The sequence below is a fragment of the Equus przewalskii genome, chromosome 22, assembly GCF_037783145.1.
Source record: "Equus przewalskii isolate Varuska chromosome 22, EquPr2, whole genome shotgun sequence".
Lineage (NCBI taxonomy): Eukaryota > Metazoa > Chordata > Mammalia > Perissodactyla > Equidae > Equus > Equus przewalskii.
The window spans coordinates 44,104,551-44,132,451 of record NC_091852.1 but is presented as its reverse complement, the minus strand read 5'-3'; the positions used below and the strand labels follow the sequence as shown (position 1 = coordinate 44,132,451).

The following is a 27,901-nucleotide window of genomic DNA, read 5'->3' as shown; positions in this document are numbered from 1 at the left end:
GAAGTATTTATGGTGAGTCTTTGGTGTATTGTGCAGATCCTAAAAATTCTTGAGCTTTAATTCCCTCGTCTGTCATATGGAAATAATAAAAATATCTGCCTCATTGGGTTGTTATAAGGATTAAATGAAAGAATGCATGTGAAAGCACTTTGTAAACACTAAAGTATTATACAAATGTCAGATATTTTATTAAATTCAGACAACTAAACCTTTATTGAGCATAATCTATTTGGTGATAGGAATGCAAAGACTAAAATGTAGGTTATTTTACTCCCAAGTATATAACTATCTAATAGAGAAAATATGTATCTTATCTAAATAGTTAAAATTCAGTGTGAAAGGTGCTACTACAGATATATAGATGAAGCTCTCTAGTGCTGTAGAAATAACATCACAATTAATTCAGGGCAAAGAGGCCATTTGTTAGAAAAGTTTCAGGTGAGAGTGATATATTAAGCTTTCTCTGGAGGTTGTAATAGAAATTTTTTAGGAAGAAAATAGTCTAGGTAAGAACATCCTAGGTGGAAGGGACTGTGTGAGCATCAGTACAAAAGCATAGCAAGTAGTCTCTTGGGACTGGATTGTCAAAGACATGAAGAACTAGGAGGAGATGAGTTTAAAACATAGGTTTGAAGGTTGTGTGTGAAGACTTTGAATGCAAGACTTAAGAGTTAGAGTTTTTTCTTGAATAGCGTGAGATGTTGTGGAAATATTTTCGGCAAGGAAGTGACACATATCTTTTTTTGCTTGTTTTGAAAGAGAGGTAAGAGTGAAAGTGATGTCATCCCTGCCTTTAAGATGTTTATCTTTAGACTGAAGAGGTCATATCAATATATACATAGACATGTTGGCTCCTTAACCTTCACCATCAGGACCAGAAGTCAGGCTGAGACCAGAGCAGGAGCTTTATCCATTCTAGGCTAGAGTTATTGAAGCCTAATACAGTCCATCTATAGATCAAATACCTACGGCTACAAGAGAGGTTCTGGAACAAACATCTTACTAAGAGTGAACTAGACCTGGAATCTTCCTTATCTTGCAGACCAGGTATAACTTACTCAGTGTTTGTCCTTGTGGTTTACTACATGTGGTCCAGAAGTATATTCCTGGATTGGGGTCCCATGAGACTATTCCTGAACAAGGATCATATCTCATAGTCATTACATTCTAGAGCAGATATTATTATCTATGTTACTACATAAATAATAACAAAATACCTACAACAATGAGATGCCACTCATGAGGTTACCAATGTTTCATTGGAGATGTTGTATTGGATTGTCTGAATCACAGAGAAGTTAAAACCACGTTTCTGAGAATTTCTGTCTCCTATGGTTCCGAGTCAATGTCTGCTAATGAGAGGATCTTGTGAGATATGTATTATTGATACATATTAGCATATGTATATCCTTGGGAAACACTACTTCTAGGAATTCAACCCAAAGATACAATGAAAAATGTGTGCAAAGATGCAAGTGCTAAGTTATTTGCCCCACATTAATAAATCATCTCTTTGCATCCAGTGCTGCGCTAGCTTCTGGGGACAAAGAGATGCATAAGACTCATTTGCTGCTCTCATGGATCTTAAAGACCAGTTGGATATAATTTACTCCTCTTCAGGGCCACTCAACCATGCTAAGCTTCAGAGCACACCACTATCAAACCTCAAGTTACCATACCCAGTCTTACATCTCATTCTCTCAATCCTCATTCTCTGCCCAGTTCTAGTCGGTTCGTTCACTGTCCTCATGTCTTCATCTCTGCTTCCATACTCTCCCTTATCCTGTTTCCCTGCCTGGAATTTCATCTCTGCCTCTTACCTATCTGAAGTGTGCATATATCGACAAAATCAGTCTACACTTCAAGAGATCCGTGAAGTCTTATCTGATGACTACAGTTTATACTCACATCCCTTTTTCTATAGTGCACTTATATTCAATATCACTTCATTGTTCTCATATTGTTTTGCATCTGCTTTGTCTCCTTGACTGGATTATAGATTCCTCTGTGGTACAACTGTGATTTATATGATGCTGCTAGAATTGACACAAGACTCTGGGGGAACTAGGGAACACCTAAGAAAATATTTTTGCTAATTCTTGTCTTTACATTTTAAAAAATAATTTTTAAAACATTGGGATACATTTGGATTTACCAAAAAGTTGCAAAGATAGTACAGAGATTTCCCATATGCTCATCAAGCAACTTCATTCTCCCCTAATCACGTTAGTTACCATGATACCTTTGCTAAAACTAAAAACCAACATTGGTGCATTACTATTAACCAAACTCCAGCCTATTTCCCACCAGTTTTTTCATTAATGTTATTTTTCTGTTCCAAAATCAAATCCAGAATGATGTTTCGCCTGTGTGGTTTGAAAATAAGAATATAAGGATAACTTTGATCATCTTAACGACCATGTTATAACAAAGTCTTGGTGCTTGGTTTTGATGACCATGTTTGAATTTACAATAATGCCAAATAATACCAATTTTATTGCCCCAGACTAATGAATAAAGGACAGAAAGTTACTGAATAGGAAAATGAAGCATTATTGCTATGTAAATGCCAAATGATGTCCCTGCCTCAGCACTGGCTGCATAGAAATGCACAAGTTTGTATTGAGTAGTTACCATGTGCAGGCGTCTTCCATCAAGGATAGAGCGATTAACAAAATGGACAGGACATCTCTCTCTCTCCTTCTTCCCTCCCTCCTTCTCTCGTGTGCTTTCTCTCACTTTCTCTATCTCTGTCTCTGACTCTCACTGTCTATCTTTCTCTCTGAGCTTGCGTTATATAAGGCTTAACAGTATATGCACGTCTAAAAGCAAAAGAACCTTCTCTAGCAATGACTTCCATGTTCTAGTTACAAATGTTTGCTTTGCTTTCAAAAAAGCATTGTCATTAGCTATACTTAATTTTGTCAATTCTAATTTTATTGGGTTTTTAGTCTTATTGGCATTTAATTTTTATTTTTTAATAGTTTTATAAGGACTTTAAGCATTAATAATTTACATCTGGCTAAATAATAGTATAAATAGACATAATTCAAGTTAACTCAGATTGCGTGTTAATTTTTTTCCTTAAAAAAGATCTTGAATTTGAAAAATATTATTTAATACATCATATATATTCCTTGTGTGGCATAATTAAGAATTGGGCATACTCTTTGCTCAATAAAACCTTTTAAAGATTTCTAACAATAACAAGAAAAATAATAGGACAATTCGCAAAGTCATGAATTTCTATTTGGTTTCCATTTCAAAGGCTACTATTTGATGGTCTTCTGCTTTGTTTAGCTGTTAATATAGAAGTTTGAATGACATGACAGACAAACAATTGCTTTATCAGAATTCCCAATTGGCTACACAGATGGACAGGCCATTATAGCATTACTTTCATGAATTCACCCTAGTCTAGAGTCTTGCTTTCCATTTTGCAGGCCCAGCAATCTGATTCATAAGTGCACAGAGACTAGGGATGAGGGGCGCTCGCATGTTCTCTCTTTCTCTCTCTCTCCCTCTCTTTGGAACAGTCTGTCATCATAATACCGTGTAGTTGATTTGTAATCAGAAGTTTGCTTTGGAGCTCCTGGAACCAAATCCAAAAGAGTTTGTTATATGAATCAAGTGTCCAGTGACGTTGGCTTAGGTAGCCTGACACACTCATTTCAATGAACACACATCTACCATCAGAACCATAAGGACTGAAGCCTTGGGGCAGGTGTCCCTTCTGCTGAGGCAGTTTGGAAGAGCACTACTACCTTTTGCTTCTGGAACAGTCATTTTTGTCTTTCTGTCCTTGGCCAACCTATCCTCCTCTCACCATTGCTGACTGGCACATTTCATCATTAAATAAGTTCATCCACTCCGAAAGCTTCATTATAGACTAAGTCATTCTTTAAAGTCTTTCGCTGAAGCATTAATTTCATAAACATTTATTGAGTACCTTTCACGGCACAGAGACTGGTGAATAATAGATATGGTTTCTACTCTCACAGAGTTTATGGTGTACTAGGAGATACAACCAAGTGCTCAGGCAATCACCAGGCGGTGTGATGTGTGTTGTGATGGGAGTATAGGATGCAATAATAGAAGCTAAGAGAAGCACATAATAATAGACTTGAATAAGAGTCATCTCCCCATATGCGGTTATTGATTAGACTGAAATATGAAAGTTGATCAATAACCAGTTGGAAGAAGTGCTTATACTTATGTGGGGTGTTGTGTGTGTGTGTGTGTATCTGTGTGTGTGTGTGAGAGATGGAAAGAGAGAGAGAGGGAGATTTGGGAGGAAGAAGGAACAGCAGGTACAAAGTCTCATGAGGAAGTGGTATTTTGTAAACTGAAAGCAAATAATTTCACCTAGTGCTGTTCTGACTCATTGTGTGTTGATTTCATAGTTTACTTCTCCATCTTCAAGAAGGGAACATTTCTTTCATTTCATGTTTACAATTAATGCAGAAATGAAGGCTTATAATTCTGAATGGGTTCACATTTTGTAAATGTCGCAGCTCACACCAGGCAGCTGTCATCATCACTAAGCCAAATCCTCTACCAAGCAAGAAGCCTTTGAATAGCTTAACAGAAACATGGTACGTGCATTTTTTCATTCTTCTGTTCCCCTGCAGAAAACCAGCTTGGTAAGACCTTGCTTAGTGCATCCACATTGATACCTTAAGCAAGTATTTATTTTACTATCTATTATTTTAAGCTACAAGACCTCAACTGTTTTTTTTTTCTTTTTTGGTGATGAAGGTTTGCCCTGAACTAACGTCTGTGCCAATCTTCCTCTGCTTTGTATGTGGGAAGCCTCTACAGCATGGCTGATGAGTGGAGTATATCTGCGCCTGGGATCTGAACTTGTGAACCCAGGCTGCTGAAGTGGAGAGCACAGAACTTTAACCACTCAGCCATGGGGCCAGCCCTATCAACTTTTTTATAGTATGGATTTCTCCAATTTGAATATAATTTCCCTTAGCTTTGTAGACTTTAAAGAATTAAAATTTTTAAACTGCATTTGCAGTGAACAACGACTTCTAATACTGTATTCATATTTTAGCCATTGAAAATGTAGACGGATAGGAAAGATAAGGTTTTCTGACTTTAAATGAATAATTTACACCCACAAGGGAAATTACCAGTAGCTAAACCAGGTAAAACACTTGAGGCACTTATACCTATACATACTTATATATCAGTATATAAAAGTATATGTCAGACTCTTGATATATACACACTAGACTAAATAAATTAATTGAAAGCATTTCCTTATTAATTAGACACACAGTAAAACTGAAACACTCTGACGCTCATTCTGTGGTTAAAAGGCCTGAGTGGTCGAGCACTTGTATTGTATGGCATTTCTAGATCTGGACGGATGCGTCATGGTTTCTCTATAGAGAATATTCACCTAAAGTTCAGATGGATAGTGGTCCTGTCCCCTTTGTGACAGTCTCTCCCTTGGAAATGCACCTTCCGTATACCTAGTGGTAGATGAGTTGCTCATCTTTTGGTCACCTAGTTTCCATGTATAACCCAGAAATTTGGTTCTATCTCTTTAAGCCTCAGTAAAAAGAAGAGTTTTTCTTTGATTTTTTTTCTCCTGTTAAATCTCACTTTCCAATTTTCCACTCCCCTAGAGTTCAGCTCTCTGCCTCACTGTATCAAGTCCTGAAGTATAAGAGAGAAAATGGCAGTTATAAATGCATTTTGAGAAGAGTGACCTGCCAGTTCCTTTTGGAATTGAAGGTGAAAAAATGTGGAAAATGAAGGAGAGATTTAGGCAGAGTATTATTAGATGCTTAATTGTTGTTTTCCACCTCTATTTCACTGATAAGCTCCAGTAATCCTAAAGCATCTCATTTTCATATAGAAAAAAAAGACTCTTGAAATCTTTAAGCTGTCTTTAAAACTACCAAATACCAAAGAGAGTATTTTGAAGGGCAAACTGCCTCTGCTGAATTGGAGCCTTCAGAATACACAATTTCAAAACAGTTGAGCACCCATGGGCTGAATCTAATAGCCAGAGTCAAAGAGAATAGTTTCAACAAGTTTGTAATTCCACACGCTGGACTCCTGGAGTTTGGCATTGCCCCATTACTGCAGTCTGTGAATGCTGAAGAGAGAAGAGTTGGGCATGCATATAAGCAATCGCCCATAGGCAATATTTCAACTAGTATTTTTTTCCTTAGCATTCATTTGTAGAAGATGAAAAAGCAAGCGATTTCTGCCAAAGACAAAAAAAAGGAGTTGGAGCTAGAAGAAAGAACTTCAGGAAGAAATATTTTTTTAAAAGAAAATCATAGCTAAAGACAATGACTTGAAGCCAGACCATACATTCTCAGCACTGGGAACTCAGAGCTCCTTTCTCTATCCTTCCTGAAAGTTTCTCTTCAAAGCTCCTCTTGTGTATGTAAACTGATGAGTTTGATTACAGATTGACTATTCAAGGATTAATGTGTTTTTAATTGCAGAAATATCCAACATGTAGGTTAAGATTACCCCAGTGTGGAAATGTTTAAAATGAAGATAATAAGGCTCCCTACTTTGTAGAGTTCATATATGGACTCAGTGAGATAATGTATGGAAAGTGCTTAGCATAGTGCCTGGTGAGTCCTCAATCATGTCAGATGGAGCAGCAGCAGAGAGCAGCAGCAGCTGCTACAGTGGTGGTAGATGCTGTGTTTATTGTATTTCAGCCACAACGGCTTCATGGGATCCAGAGATCCATTTCTTTGGTCACAGTATCATGTTGGAATTGGGAGGGGGGAAAATGACAACAAATTATTGAGTAGTGAAAGCCTCAATGCATGTTTGGATAGTAGGCAAATCCTAGTCACGGATTTGGGGACTTCCGTCCATGCCCTAAAGGTTTTCTTTTCCGTGTTCCTGGGTGCCCTCCAAGCCAGTCACCCTCTGTGGTGCCTGCAACAACCACTCTCCACAATTTAATGGGGTTTTCACATTGGTGAAGGACCTTCCAGGTACAACCTGCACGCTGCTCGAGCGTGGCTCTAATTAAATCTATTCTGCTGCAAGGAGCAGGAATTTTAAAGCTAGATTTAAAAAGGAATAAAGAGATCGTGCAAGAAGGACCTCTTGCCTTACATTTCCTAGTTTTTTTCTGCCTCTGAGTAGGCTGAGGAGAGCCACTAGGACCTTCTCACATCTCAGTAGAGCTGACTTTGTTCCCTGAGAGTAGTAATAACTACTTTGTGGGAATTTTTTTGAGTGTTAATTTAGATAATATGTGTACATAAAGTTATCTAGTAAAATGTCTGGCACAGAGTAAATGCCAATTATTATGAATCCTGCCAATAAGGTGTGAAATAATGGTTGTCACTGAGACCAGTGACTAGACTGAATGAAGAAGTCTAAAGGCCATAAGCTTGTTGCACATCTTCTGTGGCTCAAATATTTTCCTATGTGTCACTCATTTAGGCTTCACAACATGGTAGAATGTATTACCTCCATCTTATATATGAGAAAACTGAGTCTCAGAGAATGCAAATAACTTGCCCATAAGAGAGAGTGTCAAATCTAGAATTCAAGTGAAGATCATTTGGCCTTAACAGTAAGCCTCTTTCTAGGTCATTGTGCAGACTCTCTCAGCACAAACCACTAGTCTCTAGGGTAGTGCCCTCATTTCCAGTGCATGATACTGTAAAAGGTGGTAGTGGATAAGCAAAAGCTGAGAAACACTTTAACATGAAAGCACTGAGTGTGCAAGCATTGTCAAATATTCGGTAAGCATGCATATTACTAGGGACTGAATTGTATCCCCCTAAAATTCATCTGTTGGAGCGCTAACCACTAGTGTGGCTATATTTAGAGAAAAGGCCTGTGAGGAAGTGATAAAAGTTAAATGAGGTCTTAAGGGTAGAGCCCTAATCTGATAGGGCTGGTGTCCTTGTAAGAAAAGGAAGAGACACCAGAGTTCTCTCTCTTTTTCCCCCATGTGAGGGGACAGAGAGAAGGCAGCTGAATACAAGTCAGGAAGAGAGTCCCCACCAGGAACCAAATCAGCCTGCATCTTGATCTTACATTTCCCAGCCTACAGAATTGTAAGAAAGTAAATTTCTGTTGTTTCAGTCCCGCAATCTATCATATTTTGCTATGGTAGCCTGAGCAGACTAAGACACATATCCAATAGTGGCATCTCTTCTCTTCCTCTTGGTATGGTTATTCTGGTTTTCTTTTCAACTCCAGCTATTTTGATGAATGCTCCTATAAATATGAAAGACAGTTCTTGATTTCATGACTAACTTACATGCATTCATTCCACCAACATTTTTTGAGAGTAGAACTTGTGTTGCATGATGGAGATGCAAAATCAGGGAGGACAGTCCACCAGTATTATGGTGGTGTTTCTGGCATAAAAATGTGGGACATACGTGTGTGTGCATGTGTATGCATAAGCCTATGTGTGTGTATATATATGTACGTGTGTGAGACGTATGAGCAAGACTTGAAGAGAAGAAAGAAAAAAGGATAATGAAAGTGGCAGAGTTAGCATTATAGATTGAACAGAATACAACAATGTCCGTTTACTCCAGTCTTGAGGAGAAACACAATGCTCTTGGATGAAGCCAGGGGAAGAAAAGGAACAAGGGCTTTAGAAAAGACAATAATAAGAAAGGTCCACGAATATGTCTTCTGCTCTTCCAGACAATTTCCTTCTTAGACAAACACCTGATATCTTGCCTTGCTCCTGGGAAAGATGCTTTGACATTCTGGTGCTTTCAGATGGTTGATACAACAGACCCAGTGTCCTTCCCCAATTCCGCTGTTTAGCCTTGAAGCCCCATGCATGAACAGTGATAATTCTAGGAGCAGTACAGATTTGTGGGTACTTTAAGGCAAACAGATAGAAAGGTTCAGCTATGGAATTTTTATAGGTAGTTAATCTTACCTTTACAAATAACATATTTGACCACTGGAAGGCATTAAAGGATTTTTTGTTCCTTCTTTCCTAAACTACATATTCTTGCTTCTGTCCTGGGAAATGCCACGCACTGACTGTCACCAGACTTTCCAAACCTTTCTCCTCCTTCCATCCTTAATATACCATCTAGGTTTAGACTGCCATCATCTAATGCCAAGATAACTGTTACCAACATCCGCATTCCGATCATTCTCTCCAACACCGTCGACATGATCTTGTGACTCCGTGTGTAAAACCCTTCAGTGACTCTCCCTCGCACTCTGCATCAAGTCCAATGTCTTCAGACTGTCATAAAAGACCCTGCAAGCTTCAGCTATACTAAAATACCTACAGTTCCCAGAGGGTGGCAAGCTCTCCCTTGTCACTGATTCTTTGCACATGCTATTCTCTCTGCCTAAAGAGGATTTCTTTCCCTTTCTTTACCTGAATGTCCCTACATTCAAGTCTTCACTTAGATTTCAACCCTTCCAGATAGCCTTCCTTGATTCCACGTCAGAAGCGGAAACTCCTATGGGTTTCCAGAGTACCCACAACTCTCATCACATTTGATTGGGATTGTCTGTTTACTTATTTCCCGTCACTAGAAAATAGGTGCTGATGGCAAGGACTGTGTATTGTTCATTGTTCATTTACTGTCACAGTGTTCATCATGGTCACCCCTACCAAGCTCCTTTCTGTGCCTCAAATATATGTCAAATCTTCTGCTGCCTCATTTATTCATTCATTCATCCAAACATTCATTCTAAAATAAGTATTGAATACCAAGTAGGTATCTGGAACTCCTCCAGGTCCTGAGGACTTAGCAGTGAACACAACAGAAAGTAATTCTTGCCCTCATGGAGCTTCCACTGTTGTGGGGCTGAGGGAGACAATGAACAAAAGAAATAATGAAAATATAGAAGATATAGATAAGATAGGGAGTGCTTATGAGAGTACTAAAGAGCGAGGTATAATCTTAAATAAGGTGACCAGTGAAGACCCCATTGAAAAGATGACATTTGAGCAGAGCATAGAAAAGAGCTAGACTTACAGATATTTGGGAGGAAAAAGTAATCCAGACAGGAAGAAATACAGGTGCAAAGTTCATGCTATTATTTTTTACATCTAGTAAATAAATAAGCAAAATAAACTAAAACAACTCATTTTTTACCCCCCCTCCCTTCCAGCTCCCATTCCACTTTTCAGTTCTTGTAAGCATTCTGTATGCAGTCTATGTCCTGGGCTACATATTATGTGTACTTATTTATTTGCCTCTTATCTGTCTGCCTAGTAAGTTGCAAGCTCCATGAAGACAGGGCTTTTGTCCATTTTATTCACTGCAATATCACCAAAATTTAGAATAGCGCCTGAATACGTAATAGGCACTTGATAAACATTTTTTAAATGGGTAAATTAGTGAATAATATGTTTTGAAAGAATAAATGAGCTAGAATCCCTGTGCTTATTGACATGTTGTTATTAAATATATTTTTTTCTTGTTTTGCTTCCATGAAGTCTTATCTTCTGAAAGGCTCATTTGGCTTTTAGACTACTATACTTAAAATACAGTAATAAGGAATCTTTTCTACAAAAAAAAAAAAATTGACCCTAAACTTCTCTCACCAGCTTTACTTGAAGCTTATTTCAATGTTAGCAAAAAAGAAAAAAATCAGTGTATAGATAACGGCTTGAGTTTGCTCAGGTGGTCTTTTTTGTTCTGGGTGCTGCTGCCTCAGCTATATCGGAGAGTTAGCTGGATGGTCAAATATACAAATTAGAAATAAAGAAAATAATAAAGCTCTTTATACTCTAAAATAATATTTACAAAATGTTTAGTGCATACGTCTGTCAGAGAAGTGGTTTTTGGTGTGTCTCTTTACCTGTGAAGGCGTGAAAGATTGAATTCATGGATACCGATGTGTGGTTCATTTGTAAATGGATTAGGAATGTGTGAAGGATAAGATATCTGAAGGGATTCTGGGTGGAACAACCACACATGGTTATTCTAGAGTCCCTTGTGAGGACACCTCTCACTATGTGGAGATGGAGGTGACAACTTGTTTATTGATTATTTATATTGTCCCAGCTGCAGTCCATGTGTGTTCTGATTGCTTTCTTTAGTGCAGTTCAGTGTCACAAATCTTTAGGCCTGGCCCCAACCATTCATGTAATCACTTACACACACCTCCAGAGCAATAATTGTTATATGTGTATTCCATACACATGGCTCTGCAGGTGTGTGACTTGGCCATATTGGAGACTAATTTATAGCCATTCAGAATCAAGTCAGTGCTTTTGAAAAGCAGGCTATTAGCAATGCAAATTAAGAATAAATGAAGCAATGGCAGTACCCATTATAAGCTACTTAACACATGAGATGCATACTCTTTTTTTAAAATTTTATTTTAAATTTAAAATAATTTTTTCCAGTTTTTTGGAGATATAATGGCCATATAACATTGTGTAAGTTTAAGGTATACAATATGGTAATTTGTTATATGTATATATTGTGAAATGATTACCACGATAAGGTTAGGCAACATATCCATCATCTCACATAGTTAGCTTTTGTGTGTGTATGGTGAGATTTTTAAGATCTGCTCTCTTAGCAACTTTCAAGTATACAATAGAAAATTATTGACTAAAGTCACCATGCTGTACACTACATCTCCAGAACTTATTCCCTTATTCTTCTTGTAACTGGAAGTTTGTATCCTTTGACCAACATCTCTCCATTTTCCCCACCTCCCAGCACTTGGCAGCCACCAATATATTTTCTGTTTCTATGAATTTGTCTGTCTTAAATTCATTTATAAGTAAGATCATACAGTGTTTGTCTTTCTCTGTCTGACTTACTTCACTTCGTGTAATATCCTCCAGGTTCATCCATGTTGCTGCAAATAGCAAGATTCCCTTCTATTTTAAGGCTGAATAATGTTCCACTCTGTGTGTGTGTGTATAGACACCACATTCTTTATTCATCCATTGATAGGCACTTAGGTTGTTTCTATGTCTTGGTTATTATAAATAATGCTGCAATGAACCAATAAACTTGGGGATGCAGATATTTCTTTGAGATCCCAATTTTAATTCCTTTAGTTATATATCCAGAAGTGGGATTGCTGGATCATATGGTAGTTCTACTTTTAATTTTTTTCAGGGACCTCCATACTGTTTTCCATAATCGCTGTATCAATTGGAGGCATCACACTTCCTGATTTCTAACTATATTACAAAGCTATAGTAATCAAAACAGTATGGTGCTGGCATAAAAACATACACACAGACCAATGGAATAGAATCAAGAGCCATAATATATACATATATACATGCATATATAGTCAACTAATATTTGACAAAGGAGCCAAGAAAACTCAATGGGGAAAGGATAGTCTTCAATAAATGGTGTTGGGAGAACTGGATATTCACATGCAAAAGAATGAAACTAGACCCCTATCTTAGACCACTCATGAAAATTAATTCAAAATAGAGTAAAGACTTAAATGTAAGACCTAAAACCATAGAACTCCTACATGAAAACATAAGGAAAAAGCTCCTTGACATTGGTCTGAGTAATTATTTTTTGGATATGACAACAAAAGCAAAAATAAACAAATGGGACTACATCAAGTTAAAAAGCTTCTACATAGCAAAAGGAACAATCGACACAGTGAAAAGGCAACCTGTGGAATGGGAGAACATATTTGCAAACCATATATGGAATATGACATAATATGCAAAATATATAAGTAACTCATGCAACTCAGTAGCAAAGAAAACCCAAATAATCCAATTAAAAAATGAGCGAAGGACCTGAGTAGACATTTTTCCAAAGATGACGTACAAATGGGCAACAGGTACATGACAAGGTGCTCAACATCACTAATCATCAAGGAAATGCAAATCAAAATCACAATGAGCTTTCACCTCACACCTGTTACAATGGCTATCATCAAAAAGACAAGAGAATAAATGTTGGTGGGGATGTGGCGTAAAAGGAACCCATGCACAGTGTTGGTGGGAGATGGTACTCAAGTTTAGAGAACTTGACTCTAAAGATTGGAGGGAAAAGGTAACAATTTTTTCTAGTTTCTAGGTTATTTTTCTAAAGAAGCCTCCCAATTACTATTTCCCAGTACCTCAGATGTGCTTAGAAGGTTTTTAGTCATACTATAGGTATCAGGACTTCATGATTCTTGAGAAGAGGCATATTTCCTGTTCCTGTTTTACAAGCAAAATAAAATCTAAACTATTAAGCAGAAAGAAAATTCATTGGCTAATGGAACTTAAATTTCCGGGAGCATATCTGGCTTTAAGCTTAGCCTTTGTCTGGACACAAACGATGTCAAGACACTCCCTCCTCAAACCTACAGCATACCAGCTTCCCCTCCAGAGGGCAGGAAGGAAATCTTTTCTCAGAAGTTCAAGCATAAATATGACTGAATCAAGTCACTGTCGCCAGAGCTATGCTCAGGGGCTGAGGTAGGTTAAGCATGACCCCCAGGAGAAAATAGGGAATAGTTACCAAAAAAGGCTGAAGGCATGCTGGCTAGCAAAACCACCTCATCACTCCTGTGAAGGAGCTTCCCAGTGTGGAGGGAAGAAGGTGACTACCATACCCTAATTGTTTGCAAACTTGGCTTTCTGTTAGAATCTCCTGGGATGCTTTTTAATCCATAGCATGCCAGTTTGAGCTACGTCTGCTTCAGTCATAATGGACTAAGCTAGATCTAGACTTATTCTCTCACCATTATCAACCGGAAAACTGGACAAATATTTAACAAACCTGTCTTCAAAAATTAGACAGCCATCAGAGAATGACTGTGCTCCCTTAGAGAAGGGAAACAAGCCAGATAAGTCCTATGACACCCAGAATTTATGCCTAGAGGAATTTACAGAACATGGTACAGAAATAATGATCCTCAGCAGAGCATGAGGGTCGTACATTCTTAAGAAGATGAGTTGATTGGAATCAGAGCTTGAGGAAGCTGAGGTTCTGGAATTTGCAGCACAAAGAACTGGAGAGGAAGGAGCTACACTGAGAAAAAGCTCCAGGAATCTGCATGTACATTCCCTTGAGTCTTTTCCTGAATGATAACCATATACACATAGGTTGAGATTCCACAGGCTGGAAAAAGCCAACCAGGAATCCTTATTCTTAACAGTTCCCCGACTCTCAAAGAATTGGGGAAGTTTGACTTCTGGCTGGACAGAGATGAGCGTCCTCACTGACCATCTGTGGCATTCAGTGGAGACCCCAAAAGAGTCACACCTGAGTAGGTAATCAAAGGCCTGCAGAATAGTAGGAGGAAGAGAAATAGCAGTTGTTCTTAATTTAGACAGGATTGATAGACTCCAAAACCCTATTTTTCCCCAGGATACAAGCACCCAACTTTAGAATTTGGGAGAAAAAATATAAGAAAAAATTATTGATAATACTATTGATTAGAGAAAAACCCATTACATATTTATGCTGTTTCAAATTTTACAGTCCTAGAAGGTGACACTTCTTCCATTCTCTAAATTAAAAAAAATTTCTTCTACATTCAATTTGTATTCTCCCTTTTTTGCCCTCTGCCCCATCTCAATAAATTATAATCATATTCTTCCTTTTCTGTCTGTCATAAATGCCACAGAGTCTTCCTGAGCATCCTTCTAACACCAAACAAAAAAGATCATCCCTCCTCTGACCCATTTTATGTGAATGTCCCATGGCTTCCAAACCTTCCTGAGTGCACATGCACCTGTTTTAGAATCGTGAAATAGTAGTTGTGCACAATAATCGTATTTCTTAATGACTGTGAGACACTTATTGCACTAAGTACTTGTACACCCTATCTCGTGTAACCTTAACATCAAACACATGGGATGGGAACGTTCATTAACCCTCCTTTCTCTATGGAGGAAACTGAGGCTTAGAGAACTGGTAGGTAGCAAAGATGGAGTTGAATGCAAACAATGTCACTCCAGAAAGCAAGTTCTTCCGCTCCACTACAGATGTCTTGTAAGTATTTTGTCTCTCCTTCTTGATTAGAAGCTCCTTGTAGACAAAGGCTGTGTCTTTTTTATCTTGGTATGCCCTGCACCTGGCGTAGTGTTTTGCTTGTAGTTGGTTATCGGCAGACATTTGTTGAATGAATAAATGCATGCCCACATGAAAATTCTAAGTAGTTTTTGAAAGGTGATGCTGTTATGAGTCATACCCAGGTAAGGGATGCCTACGGGGTAGCGGTATGCTATTGATGTGTTCAGTGGTTTTGTGTTCTGTAAACAACAGTCGGTTGAATTGCTTTTGATTTTTTTTAGATCATCTATTCTCTTTGCTCTGTGTTCCCATTGTACCAAGATTTTGAAGCAAAATATACTTTTTGACACATAAAATAGATTATGTTTTCAGAGCCAGCAAATTTAGTGATCAATATTCTAATCATTAAGTATGAAATTTCTTTACTGGAGTGAGATTTAGTAAATTGAAAGGTGGAAAATAACTAAAGTCATTGAAAGGAAGCTTCTTTCAGCTTCTCTGGAGGGAAAAATGCCAGTTCAAAAGAAATAAAGAAAAAAAGGAAAACAATTACAGGCAAAACCACAGGCTTTACAAGGTCATTGATTTTTTTTTTAATTTCAGAATTCATTTTCTTGCATTTGTTTCTCCTTCCTTTAAACTTAAAAATTAATGGGGAATGGCATGATAATGAATTTGAGATTTTGAATATTTTTGGTTAAGATACTATGTGGTTTAAACAGAGAGAACCAGGCATCTTTTGTGTAATGCCTGGGAGTCAGCAGTGGAAGGAGAGCAATGAATGATTCCACATTCTTTTTGTACCTCATCTGCCTCCACAGTCAGGCTCCTTAATGCCAAACTTCGGGCCCTGGATCACCCTGGCGTGTCGTAGAGGCTGTGCAGTGAAGTGCAGCACAGTAACAATTTAGTGTACCATTAACAAAGGTTTAGCATGAAAGAGACCAATAAAACACTATTGATCCACTTCTGGTTTGAACAAATGTACAATGAACCATAAAAAACATTGTTCTTTAGAGTAATTGTAAATTTTGACTCTGCACTTGTCCTTATTTTAGAAGGCTGGGCTTACACTTAAAGTGTCTGTCAAAATTAGAAACGCTAACAAGGAAAAACTGAGAGGCCTATGTGTCTACTTTTCTGTCTAAGAAATCAACTGGGAGGAAGAAGGGCCCAACCTAGGAGTTGCCCAGAGATGAGGTTGGCGCTTCACTGCATCAAAGAGTCCAAGTGACTGGAGGCAAAGCTTTCCCAAGGGTCCTGTGGGAGTCATACTCAAGCTGAAAAGCCAAAGTTATTAGTGGGGAAGAAATGTATAGTAATAATTCGATGTGATGAGTGGGAGCCCTCCATCAGTATACAAGGCAAGAAAAAGAGAACAAAAGAGACGTGGAACTGGTCAGGAGCGCGCAAGAGGGTTGAAGGAGTAGTTCAAAGCCTGCGGGCTGGAACCAACTGGCAAGATGTCAAGAGCTTGCCCTGATGATGTGGTGCTAGCCACATGTATGGGAGTGAACCAGTCAGCTCAAGTGCATAAGGCAGTCCAGACACATTGCATATGGCACCTCCCTTGATGACTTTCTGGATTGTCTGATGTCAAGGTGACCTCTGCTTTCTTCATACTCTCAAGACATTTATCTGTAATGTTCCAATGTAATTCAATATTTTTCATCTTTGACCATAGAATGGCTCCAGAGACAGACAACCTGGATCCAAATCTCACCTTATACACATTTTTGGCTGTGTATTCTTGGGCAAATTATTTAATCTCTCTCTGTGTCTGTATTTTCATCTCTAAAATGGAGATTATAAAAGTTTCCCTATCTTATAACATTTTTAAAGAAAGTTAATAAGTGGAAAATTCTTAGGCTAGTTTCTGGTAAATAGTAACATTAAAAAATTATATTTTATTAATATTCTCATTATCATCTCATATTTTACCATAGTGTCTAGTGCAGCGCCTATAGATTGTCAGTGTTCTGTAGATATCCAGTAAATTGCTGAATAAAAGATCATGAATAATAAGTTTGTAAAGTACCCACAGAGGTCAAAATAGTCACTTCTAGTTCAGATGAAAATGAACAATATTGATAGATATCAGCCATTTCTTAAAAAATGTCAGAGTGATAATTCCAATCTATGATATGACTAGTAGAATATAACTTCATTTTTTATTACATTTAAGCAAAGAATAATTTCCAACATTTAGAGAAAGTTTATTTTCTGATTAATTTTACATTTTTGACTTTAGATAAAAAATATAGGCAGAGCCAGACCTGATGGCCTAGCAGTTAAAGTTTGGTGCACTCCTCTTCAGTGGCCCTAGTTCAGTTCCCAGGTATGGAACCACACCACTCATCTGTCAGTAGCCATGCTGTGGCAGTGGCTTACATACAAGAACTAGAAGGACTTACAACTAGAATATACAACTATGTACTGGGGCTTTGGGAGGAAAAAAAAAGAGAGGAGGATTAGCAACAGATATAGTTCATAGCAAAACTTTCCCAGAAATAAAAAAAAAAAAATGGAGAAAAAAGAAAAATAAAATAAAATATAAGCACAATCATTACCTCACCAAATACAAGGTGACCTACATACTTGCATCTTGATCAATATTAGAAGCCAGGGCCAAAAGATATCCTAATTCTGGGCTGCTATGGAACCAATCTTGATTATACCAGAAAGTCAAATCAGTCAAACAATTGTTAAAAGACTTTTAGGGAAATCTGGTGAATTGTAAATAGGCAAGCTGCAGCCCATTTAGGCAGAAAATTAGGCTGTAGGTATGTGATGTGTGTGGTGGTGATTATTGAATCAGGCCAACTCTGCAGTCCACAAAGAAGGAAAAGTAACTCGGCATCATGATCTGTAGTCTTGGTAATGGTGGATCTCTGAACATATATTCTTTTATTTATTTATTTATTTTTGTTTTAGCTTGAGAACGAGTAAACAACCATTGAAAGAAGCAGCAAATGGAACCATCACACATTACTCTTAGGCTTATGATTCAGTTCCCCTATATCTTTCCATCTGAATTCTACAACTGTTTTGACTGCATTTAAAATTTTCTGTCCTTGGGGAATTTTTCAACCATTGGGTATCTTTATGGGATATTTTAAAAGGACAGGGAGACTTTGTGTATACATAACATTAATTTCAGGTTACCATTATGGATCTACTCACTATCGACCCCTGAGTGTGATGTTCCTCCAGGAGCTCACACTCAGTCTCCCTTACCTTCGACTGTTCCCTCTTTCTCAACTCCCACATAACTCCAGATTCTATTGATGCCTCCTTTTCAACGTTTCGCAAATCAAGAAGTAACTAACTCTTTTGTCTGGAATATTTATAATAGACTCATAAAGTGATTTCTACCTTTGGTTTCTTGCTCCCCTGATTGACTTTTCACACCCCTGCTACAGCTGTCTTCTAAAACACGAATATGAATCTAACCTTCTCCAGCTTTAAAATTTCTAATTTATCACTGTTGCTAAAAGCGTAAAATCCAACCATCTCAGCCTTTACTTAGAGTGTTTCAGTACTTGGCTTCCCACAAGCCACTTGCCCCACTTCATTCTTACCAGTGTTTAACTGTACGCTCAAAAAGATGTTCTCCTGTATCTCCGTGTCACTATGCCATGCCATATTTTTGTTGGGCTAACATGCAGGATCAAGCATATCTACATTAAGCCCCATTTAAGCAATAACTTCTACAGCCACATGCTGGGCTCTTAGAACCCTACTAAGACTGCCACTGTCGAGCCACCTCCAGAATAGAGATTAGTACACAAGGAGATACAAATAATGCAGAATAAAAAAAAAATCTTCCTGAAATGCAAATTTTAATCCATAGTAAAGGAATGGTTAAATTTCATATTAAAATAACTAGTGTAGTAGAATTGTGACTATCTGATCTCACTAGTATTTCTTCCTTCAGTGGGGGAAGACTTATTCCTTCACGGAAGCCATGTGCTGCTGAGAGGCCTTCCAGAGTATACCATATTTCTTCCTCGTCAGCTCTGATTGGTTGATCTAGTCTGTATATGCCCCAAGCCAAGTGAATCAGAGTCTTTTCCTGTGATGTTTCAACCAGACTCTGGCATGAAAGATGATCACCTTCATGTCAAAGAAAGAAGACCTGAACTATGGGAACTAGCAGGTATGTGAGTAAGCTTAAAAGCTTAAAAGGTTGAAGCTTTATTGGAGTCACAGAGAGCGGAAATGAGATGTAGGGTCTAGACATCAAGAGAGGGAAAGGAACAGACTTAAGTCCCTAATAGAAATGGCCCCTGAATCATTCTTGCTGTTCCTGTGTTTGTGTGAAGATTCCCTTTTTGCCTGAATTAGTTTAGTATTGGTTTCTGTCATTTGTAACCAAAAGAGTGCAGGCAAAGGATGAGTATATTATGGAATTTATTCAAACTGAGTTTGAATTCAATCAATCTTGAGTTTTTAGGATAAGATAAAACTCCAAAGAAATCTTGAGTTCACAGCAGACCACTCAGTTCTTTCTAGATCTCTCAGAATATGACTCCCACTTTTCTATTAGGGATATTTTTTGTTGTTGTTGTTGGAGCATGTTTTTTTCCAACTTTATTGAGGTATACTTGACAAATAAAAATTATACATATTTAAGGTATACAAGGTGATGTTTTGATATACATATACATTGTGAAGCAATTACCACAATCAAGCTAACTAACATATCCAACACCACACAGATTTACAGTTTCTTTTGTGTGTGTGTGGTAAGAACACAAGACTAACTCTCTTGGCAAATTTCCAGCATATAAAGCAATATTATTAACTAAAGTCTCTGTGGTGTACTTTCGATCTTTAGAACTCATTCACCTTGCATAACTGAAACTTTGTGCCCTTTGACCAACATATTCCCATTTCCCCCACCCTCCCTTGCTCTGGCAATCACCACTCGACTCTGCTTTTATGAATTCGACCTTTTAGATTCCACACATAAGTGAGATCATGCAGAATTTATCTTTCTGTGTCTAGTCTATTTCACTTAGCATAATCTCCTCCAAGTTGTCATTGCAAATGGCAAGATCTTTTTTGAGGTTGAATAATATTCCATTGTGTGTCTGTGTATGAATGTGTGTGTGTGTGTAGTTTATATTATATGTAAAATCACATTATATATATAAAATAAATATATATAATGAATAATTATATCATATAATAAATTAATTATATTTAATAAAAGTTTATGTATTTTAAATAATTATATAATTCTGTATAATTTATAATATAATATATTATAATATATTATATATATTATTATATTATTTAATATATATTATATATAAAATCACATTTTCCTTATCCATTCATCCAGTGATGGGCACTTAGGTTGTCTCCATATCTTGGCTGTTGTGAATAATGCTGCAGTGAACATGAGGGTGCAGATATTGATGGATCACATGCACTTCTATTTTTTATATATATATATATTTTTTTTTTTGGTGAGGAAGATTGGTCCTGAGCTAACATCTGTGCCAATCTTCCTCTATTTTTTTTATATACGGGATGCTGCCACAGCATGTGGGTCTGTGCCCAGGATCCAAACCTGTGAACCCCTGTGCTGCCAAAGTGGAGTGTGCAAACTTAACCACTGTGCCACCAGGCCAGCCCCCTCTATTTCTAATTTTTGAGGAACCTCACTAACACTTGTTTTCTTTTGCAATTTTGATAACAGCCATTCTAACATCTTTTAGTAAAGTGTTTTGAGGAACACTTTTTTATGACATTTTGGGAAAATTGTCAATGTTTCTTGCTGGTCAATGATTAACTGGAAAAATGGATTGTTAGTGTTATTAAATAAATAGAAAGTGTTGAATGAGTTTTTACAGAGATGGAATGAAATGATGAAAATAGCTGGTGATGAAAAGTTCTGAAGTGTCATTTGGTAATATTCTCACAGAATCTAAGATATGCGATCATTAATGTCTGAATTCTGCAGCCTACTGGATAATGTAAGTTAAAAATCTATGCTAGCTGCTTCCTATTATACATGAATCCTTCTCACTCAATTTGCAATATACATGTAGGTGGGAAATTGTAATAATTGATTTTCTTTCTAGCTTTAGAAGGATCACTCGATTTCTGACTCATTTTTTTATCAAGAAAAATGAAGCTAAGAGTGTCTTTTAGTTTACACTAGTACTAAATAATTTTTAAAGAGTTTTTATTTAAAATATGTACTTCTTTCACTCATTTTCAATAAAAAAATCATTGTAGTTCCACTTATTATATCTTTTTTACTTTAATTGGCAAAATAACTGTGGATAACAATATTAAAGTTCATTGCTAACATTTCTTTTCTTCTTAATTGTATTCTTAGCATAATTCGTCTGTCTTTTTCTCCTACTTATTGTAGCCTATTTCTTTTGTTTTTTGTTTTTTGCAAGTTGTCCTGGAAGCCTAGAGCACAACTGACTTTCCTTGAGAAATCCTACTGACCGTTAATTTTTATAAATAAGAACAAAGTTATATTTATACAACTTAAAGCCTGTTAGAATTATTTCACTCTATAAAAGTATTATGTGTTTATATTATTGTCTGAATCCTGCCCTCTATGTCTTTTGACCTTTAGCTGGAACGTTGGTCTAACTTTTGATGCACTGGGTGGGATTTTGTGGGGCCCAGGGCTGATTTGAGAAGTCCCCAAATGAAAACACTGGAGAAATAAAAATTGAAAGAGTGAGTGACATCAACCACTGTTCGGGGATGTGGATGTCCAAAATACCAGGAAGGGAATCAGAGGATAATGAAATCCTGGTGGACCGGAGAGGCTAATAAATTGGGATATGGACCCAAAAGCCAGCAATCGGTATGGTGTCTGACACTCAGTTTATTCATTCATTCATCCAGTAACTATTGTTTGATTTTACCAGGCACAGTTTTAGGCACCGAAGATAGAATAATGCACAAAATAGGAACAACTTACCCCTCTTTAGAAGTTAAGATTAAATATTCAGTGAACAAATGAATGGGTGTAGAAGAATGAATGAGTTAACAATGCACATTGGTAGAGTATCAAGTCACTGCACAGAAAATCACTGCAAGCCGGAGTCCTCTCTCCAGATATCACACAAGGTGGAGATTATCTCTATTGCAGTCCAACAGACTCCAGTCAGTGCAAGCAATATACTGACATGCTCAGTTCAGCAGATCTTCCCCGCCTCTTAGAACATTAAACAATGATCCAATTAACCTTACTGTTCTAGAGTCGCTAATTTCTTTTCACAGTTGCTGTAGATTCCCTTTTGTAAGGCAACACGTTCCCAGGGAACTGTGTTCACTGACAGTTGGGCAGTCATGATATCATGGCAGCAATCACATGAACCAGGATCTCATGTTCAATGAGTCTGGGTGTGGAGCTCCCAGTCAGTTATCTCTGTTGAACAGACATCTGTCATCTTTTTATAGTTAAAAAAAAAGTCTCAGAGGCCGGCCTGGTGGCATAGTGGTTAAGTTTGTGCACTCAGCTTCAGCGGCCTGGGGTTCACCAGTTCAGCTCCTGGGTGCAGACCTACACACCTTTCATCAAGCCATGCTATGGCAGCAGCCCTAGAAGAACTAGACGGACTTACAACTAGGATATACAATGATGTACTGGGATTTGGGGGAGAGAAAAGAAGGAGGAAGATTGGCAACAGATGCTAGCTCAGGGCCAATCTTCCTCACCAAAAAGCATACCTTTAAAAACAAAATCTCAGTTACCCTATACCTGTGAGTAATAGATTACCTTATAAGAGAGGGCAAAGGAACTATATTCAATTATAGCAAGTGTTCTTAGTTACCTGAAGCTTATTGTCTTGATTTAGCTAAGCAGTCAGGTAAAGCAGGAAATGTGCCATTTTGTTCTTCCAAATAATCCCAGGAAATCCCAGAAGACTATAAAGAAATTTAAAACTTCATTCGTATTTTTAAACTAATCTGCTTTTTCCTAATGTTCAGGTATGAAAATCAGCAAAATTTAACATCAGAAAAATGGTTCATAAATCAATCTAAGAAAAAATGAAATCTGCAAATATACCCATTAAAGCTTGTTTGAAACTAAGAATTAATTACATTTTTTTAGCTAAAGGAACTTTCACTTAAAATATGCCATAACATAGTTTCAGCATTTTCCCTGTGGATTCTCCTCAAATGTTTATAATACTTATGGGGAAACATTGTGCAGATCACTTTTTAAAATAATTCATAAAACAAAATATTTTCTTATTTACAATTTGGGTAGCAAAATAAGAAAATATTTACAATCACCATGTATACATAGATGAAGCAATTTGTTATCCTCTCAAGTCAAGCATGAAAATGATGAATTGTCTGAAAAGTTGGCAATTAAAGTCTGTCCTCATGCACATGTCTCTGTGCAACTTCCTTTTTGCTTTGTTTTATTGTTCTACTCTTATTTTTCTCTTTGGTCTTTTTATTAATTTGTATACTATTCTATTAAATATAATATACTTTGCAAGCAACATAAAGGAAAAAGGAATAGTCTAAATAAAGGCATGTTTCTCAAGCTGGTCCGTTACTAATGAAAGTTAAAATTGGAACTAGCCAATTCCTCCTCAAAATGTACTTTGTGTAGGATGGTTCCTTAGCTGTCTTGTAACTACGCAAATTCTTCCCCTATGAAACTCACCCTTGGGGCACCCGTGAGAATTTCAGAGGAGCTCTAAGTGGAACTAGCCATTGGAAGGGCAATCTCCTCTTGTCTCTGCCTAGGATGGCCCTTCACTCTCACCTCAAGAGATATCCAAATACAAGCCACCCTCCCACCCCTGGCCTTGTCTATTAGACATGCGCCGCTGAGCTCTGAGGTACTTTGAATCCAATTTTGAGAGAGAGAAGGAGGAGACAAGCTGAAGGAAAGACATGTGAGATGCTGAGGAAGGAAATGGCTGGGGAGAGGTGGAGCGTGCTTCCCTTTTCTTCCAGACTCCCTCACCAACTTTAAGGTCCCTCTTTTCTTTAACCTTCCTTTAGGATGTTTTCTCTTACCCAAAAACTTTTCATTGGCACATCAGAGGTTTTTGCTTCTAATATAAAGGTCTCCTCTGAGGAAGTTCTTGTTGATGAACCTGGCCAGAGCTTGGGCACTTCATTAGAAAGTTTTCCATTAAGTGTCTGCAGAATGTGAGAAAACCACTGTGTTTGTAAACTATTGTGATTTTCAAAAAGAGGCAACCTGAGTTGCTGGGGTTCACATGGGTGCAGTCATTCTGTTCCTGAGCTTTTCATTCTCATAAACTTAATATTTTCATTTGTTCCCAGAGTAATAAGACTCTGAGGGTAGTAAGAGTCACAATAACTAAGCTTACTCCAGGTGGTTAATAAAATAACAAACCCAATGCATTTATCTGCAATGTTGCAATGTGGGTGACCACCTTCCAAGAGCTTGAACATTCATTATCTGGGCCAGTATCTTGGCCAAGTGCTTGGGAAACCAAATGTATAACCAGGAGTGTGCAGAGTGAGCACAGGATTATGGCAAGGGCAGGGATATGGGGCAACTGGAGAATTGGTGGGGCGGTACATATGCTAGGAGGAAAGAACACAGAACTTGGAATCACTATTGCCTTAATTCAAAGTTTTTGTCCTTCTAAGAAATTCTTTAAGCTATCTGAGCTCCAGTTTTGTATCTAAAAAATGCAAATGAGAATGCCTGCCTTCTAGAGCTGTGAAATTTAAATAAGATAATGCATATAACACAGTCTAATGTTTGATTCATAGCAAGTGCTCAGTAAGTTACAGTATTAAACAGCGTTTCATTATTATCATTTTTACTGTATCTGAGCAGCCCAAAGATTCTTCCTTGCTCCATTAGAGACTTCATTTTTTAGCAATTGGTATTCTTTGTCCACCTGAGGCTGTGACTCTTCTCTGGATATTATTGGCTAAATACTAATAAATTATACCTGTCTAGTCTCCATTTTTGTAGATGCAGTACAAGTCAGCAATTCTTTTCCTTTATGATGTCACAGAAAAACCTGCATTAATTTATATTTTGATTTACGTGAGATTTGAGAGACATGCTATCATCACTGGAAAAATAAGACCTCTCTGACTTCCATTTGCAGAATTAGGATAAAAATGCCTATGTGACAAGATGGGTGTGGATATTTTGTGACTGAATGAGAGAACGTATTTAAAAATGCCTCACACACTGCCTGGGGCATAGTAGGTTCTTTAATGACGATGATCAGATCTACTGAGTATTTAAAAACCATTCTGTGGAGTGGTTCTCACTGAATTATACAGACTATTAGTTTCTGTTGAAGGGAGTGGCATTTTCTGGCCGTGTCCCCAGTGTAGGGAGCATGCTCTGTACTTTAAAGCCACCACATCTGATATTATTGTTCCCCTCAATGTATAGTTAAGAGGGACAGAAGAGGAAATGGGGAAAACCCTTTAGAACCAGAAAGCAAGGATAGAATCCCCAAACTTCTGAGATACTTGTTTCAATAAAGATCTTTTCTATTTTAGTGAACATTTCATTAGAAACACGGGATTCAAAACAGTGGTGGTCAGTCATCCGGACATACTACCGTGTGCTGTTATTTCCTCACATCCAGAGCTGATTTTGCCTCATAATTGTAAGCAGGTATAATCAACAGCTTGTCATTTTGTATTTATTCTGCCATTTCAGTGGAGCAGATTTTACAGAAAAATTCATTTCCGTAAACATATCCTATGTGCAAAAGTTTCAAGCAGAAAGTAGCATAATCAATTTTGTGTTTTAAAAACATCATTTTGACTGTCGTGTAGAGACTGAAGAAGAAAGTAAGAGTGGACATAAGGAAAGATGACTTGTTAGACTGCCTGCAAAGAGAAAATAGAGGGGTTCAGTGAGAACATATGGGACCTCTGACAGGCGTAGCTCCTCAGGACTGATCCTTCACTTAGCCTGTACATTCTCAAAGACCTTGTTTCTAGTTACTTCTTGACTCCTGGCTATGTCCCAAGTTGTTGAATTTGCTGGAAATGTAAGTATAAGGCAATTGGATTCTTTTGTAAATCGATTTTATTACCTAGATAAACTTGTTTCCCCAAAAGTGGAAAACATTACGTGTCAATGGCTTACATATTTTTATCTTTTCTTTAATGAATCTTAATGCTTTCAGAGAATTTGTCTGAAAATAAATAACCTACCAGTAAATAAAGTACCAATAATGAGAGTTTCTGATGGATATTCACAAGGGAGAATTAAAATCCGGTAGCAGTTGCAATAGACCAGTATTTTTCACTTCTGCCTTCTCACAGCTAGGGATTCAGTGATTGAAAAATAAACCAAATTATTTCTAAAACTTCTGCTAAAAGGAAGAAATGAAACTAGTTCAGCGTTTGTTTGTTTTCCAATTTTCGTCATTAGAGAAAAACTGACCTTCATTCCAACCTGATATTGTGTTCTTCCTTGTAAGCCAATATTAAGGCATTCTTAGGACGGGATTATTATCTCTGTAAATGTAGTTGGAACACATATTGAAAGTCCATAGGTGTTTGTAAAGGGGATCTGCAAAGTGGAAATTCATAACCTTTGATTATAAATTGCACAGTATCATTCATTAGAACACAAAGGCTTTCTTTTCATTACGGAAACACAGGGATTTGATACAGGTAGAATGTAATTTTGATACCCAGAAATACAATACTCTGTGAATAAAGCCTCATTTCCCCATAACAGGAAAGTAATATACAATCTTTCGTGTGTCTTTATTAATAAAACCGGCTCATAGGCATGGGTCCAAACACACACCAAACAATACAGAATGGAAAATGCCATATTTTTTCCTGGAATTTCTTTACATTTGGATCAGCATGTGTTCACCTTTGATTTATAAGCTTTACAAATTGAAACTTGGCCCCACAGGGAAGGGAGCGAGCTTTATTTTGAGTAGAAAAACACTGCCTTAGTAGTTTGACCCAGGCTCAATTTTTCTTTATGGGTGAAAAAATACTATAAGTAAACAAATGGTCATGGTAATAAATACAGGCTCTACAGTTGTGTTTTAGATGGAAATTTGGATTTCCCCATCCAGTCCTCTGCCTCCGCATCTTCATTCTTCACCACTCAAACAGATGCTCTCTTTCCATCTGGAGGCACTGGCTATATAGATGTTCGTTATAATGCTAGCAACAGAATGGAGTGATTCTGCAAGTTCGAGTCTTGATTCTCCATTACTAACTGTGGGTCCTTTATTTTTCCTAAACATTATTCTTCCCATCTTTAAGATGCAAATAATAGTATGAGAATTAAATGAGTGCATATGTGAAAATGCTTGGTAAACCTCAATTCATGAAGTTGAGGCAACTCTTGTCTCAATCATACTTGCTTTCTTTACTGAGAATTTCTTATCCATGCTCTTCTTTTTTTGTCCTCCCAGGATATAAAATCACCCTGGACTGTAGTGTTTTACTACCTAATTATTAATTTAATCACAACAAATTTAAGTTTAGGTGACCCAAATAGCATAGCTCTGGTATAAAGGAATGGAGGAGTGCTCTCTTCTCATAATATTTCAGGCTTTTAATCACAAATAATTGCATGTTTATTATTAAAAATGTGAAAATTATAGAAATGGACAAATTAGAAAGTAAAAATCTCTTGTGAAGTAAAGACCACTGGGTTACTTTTAAAGAGATAGCCTTTTTATAGATGCATGATTTTACATTGCATGTTATTTTATAATTTACTTTTGGCATGTAAAAATACATTGTTCATTCAACATGCAAATATTTATTGAATATCAGTAAGTGCCAGGTAATGTTCCAGGTTCTGGGCCATAGCAATAAATAATCTATACAAGGTGTATATATATTGGAATTATTACCATTTTTACACAAAGACCTATCTCCATATATATATAGATACTCCATAATGTATATATGCAACGCTCACAAATGGGTATTCAGACTGTTTCCATTGC

At 37.2% G+C, this 27,901-nt stretch overlaps 1 protein-coding gene across 9 annotated transcripts in view; it reads left to right on the top strand.

Moving 5' to 3' along the window:
* LINGO2 (leucine rich repeat and Ig domain containing 2) overlaps window positions 1-27,901 on the top strand; it is a 1,108,854-nt gene that overhangs the window by 904,438 nt on the left and 176,515 nt on the right. Inside the window, exon 1 of one of the 9 annotated variants that reach the window (XM_070590587.1) lies at window positions 4,463-4,595. The exons of the other annotated variants lie outside the window; for them this stretch is intronic. The gene's annotated coding sequence lies outside the window, so the exon portion shown is untranslated. Of the gene's footprint in view, window positions 1-4,462; window positions 4,596-27,901 lie in introns of those variants that run through there. 9 annotated transcript variants of the gene reach the window in all.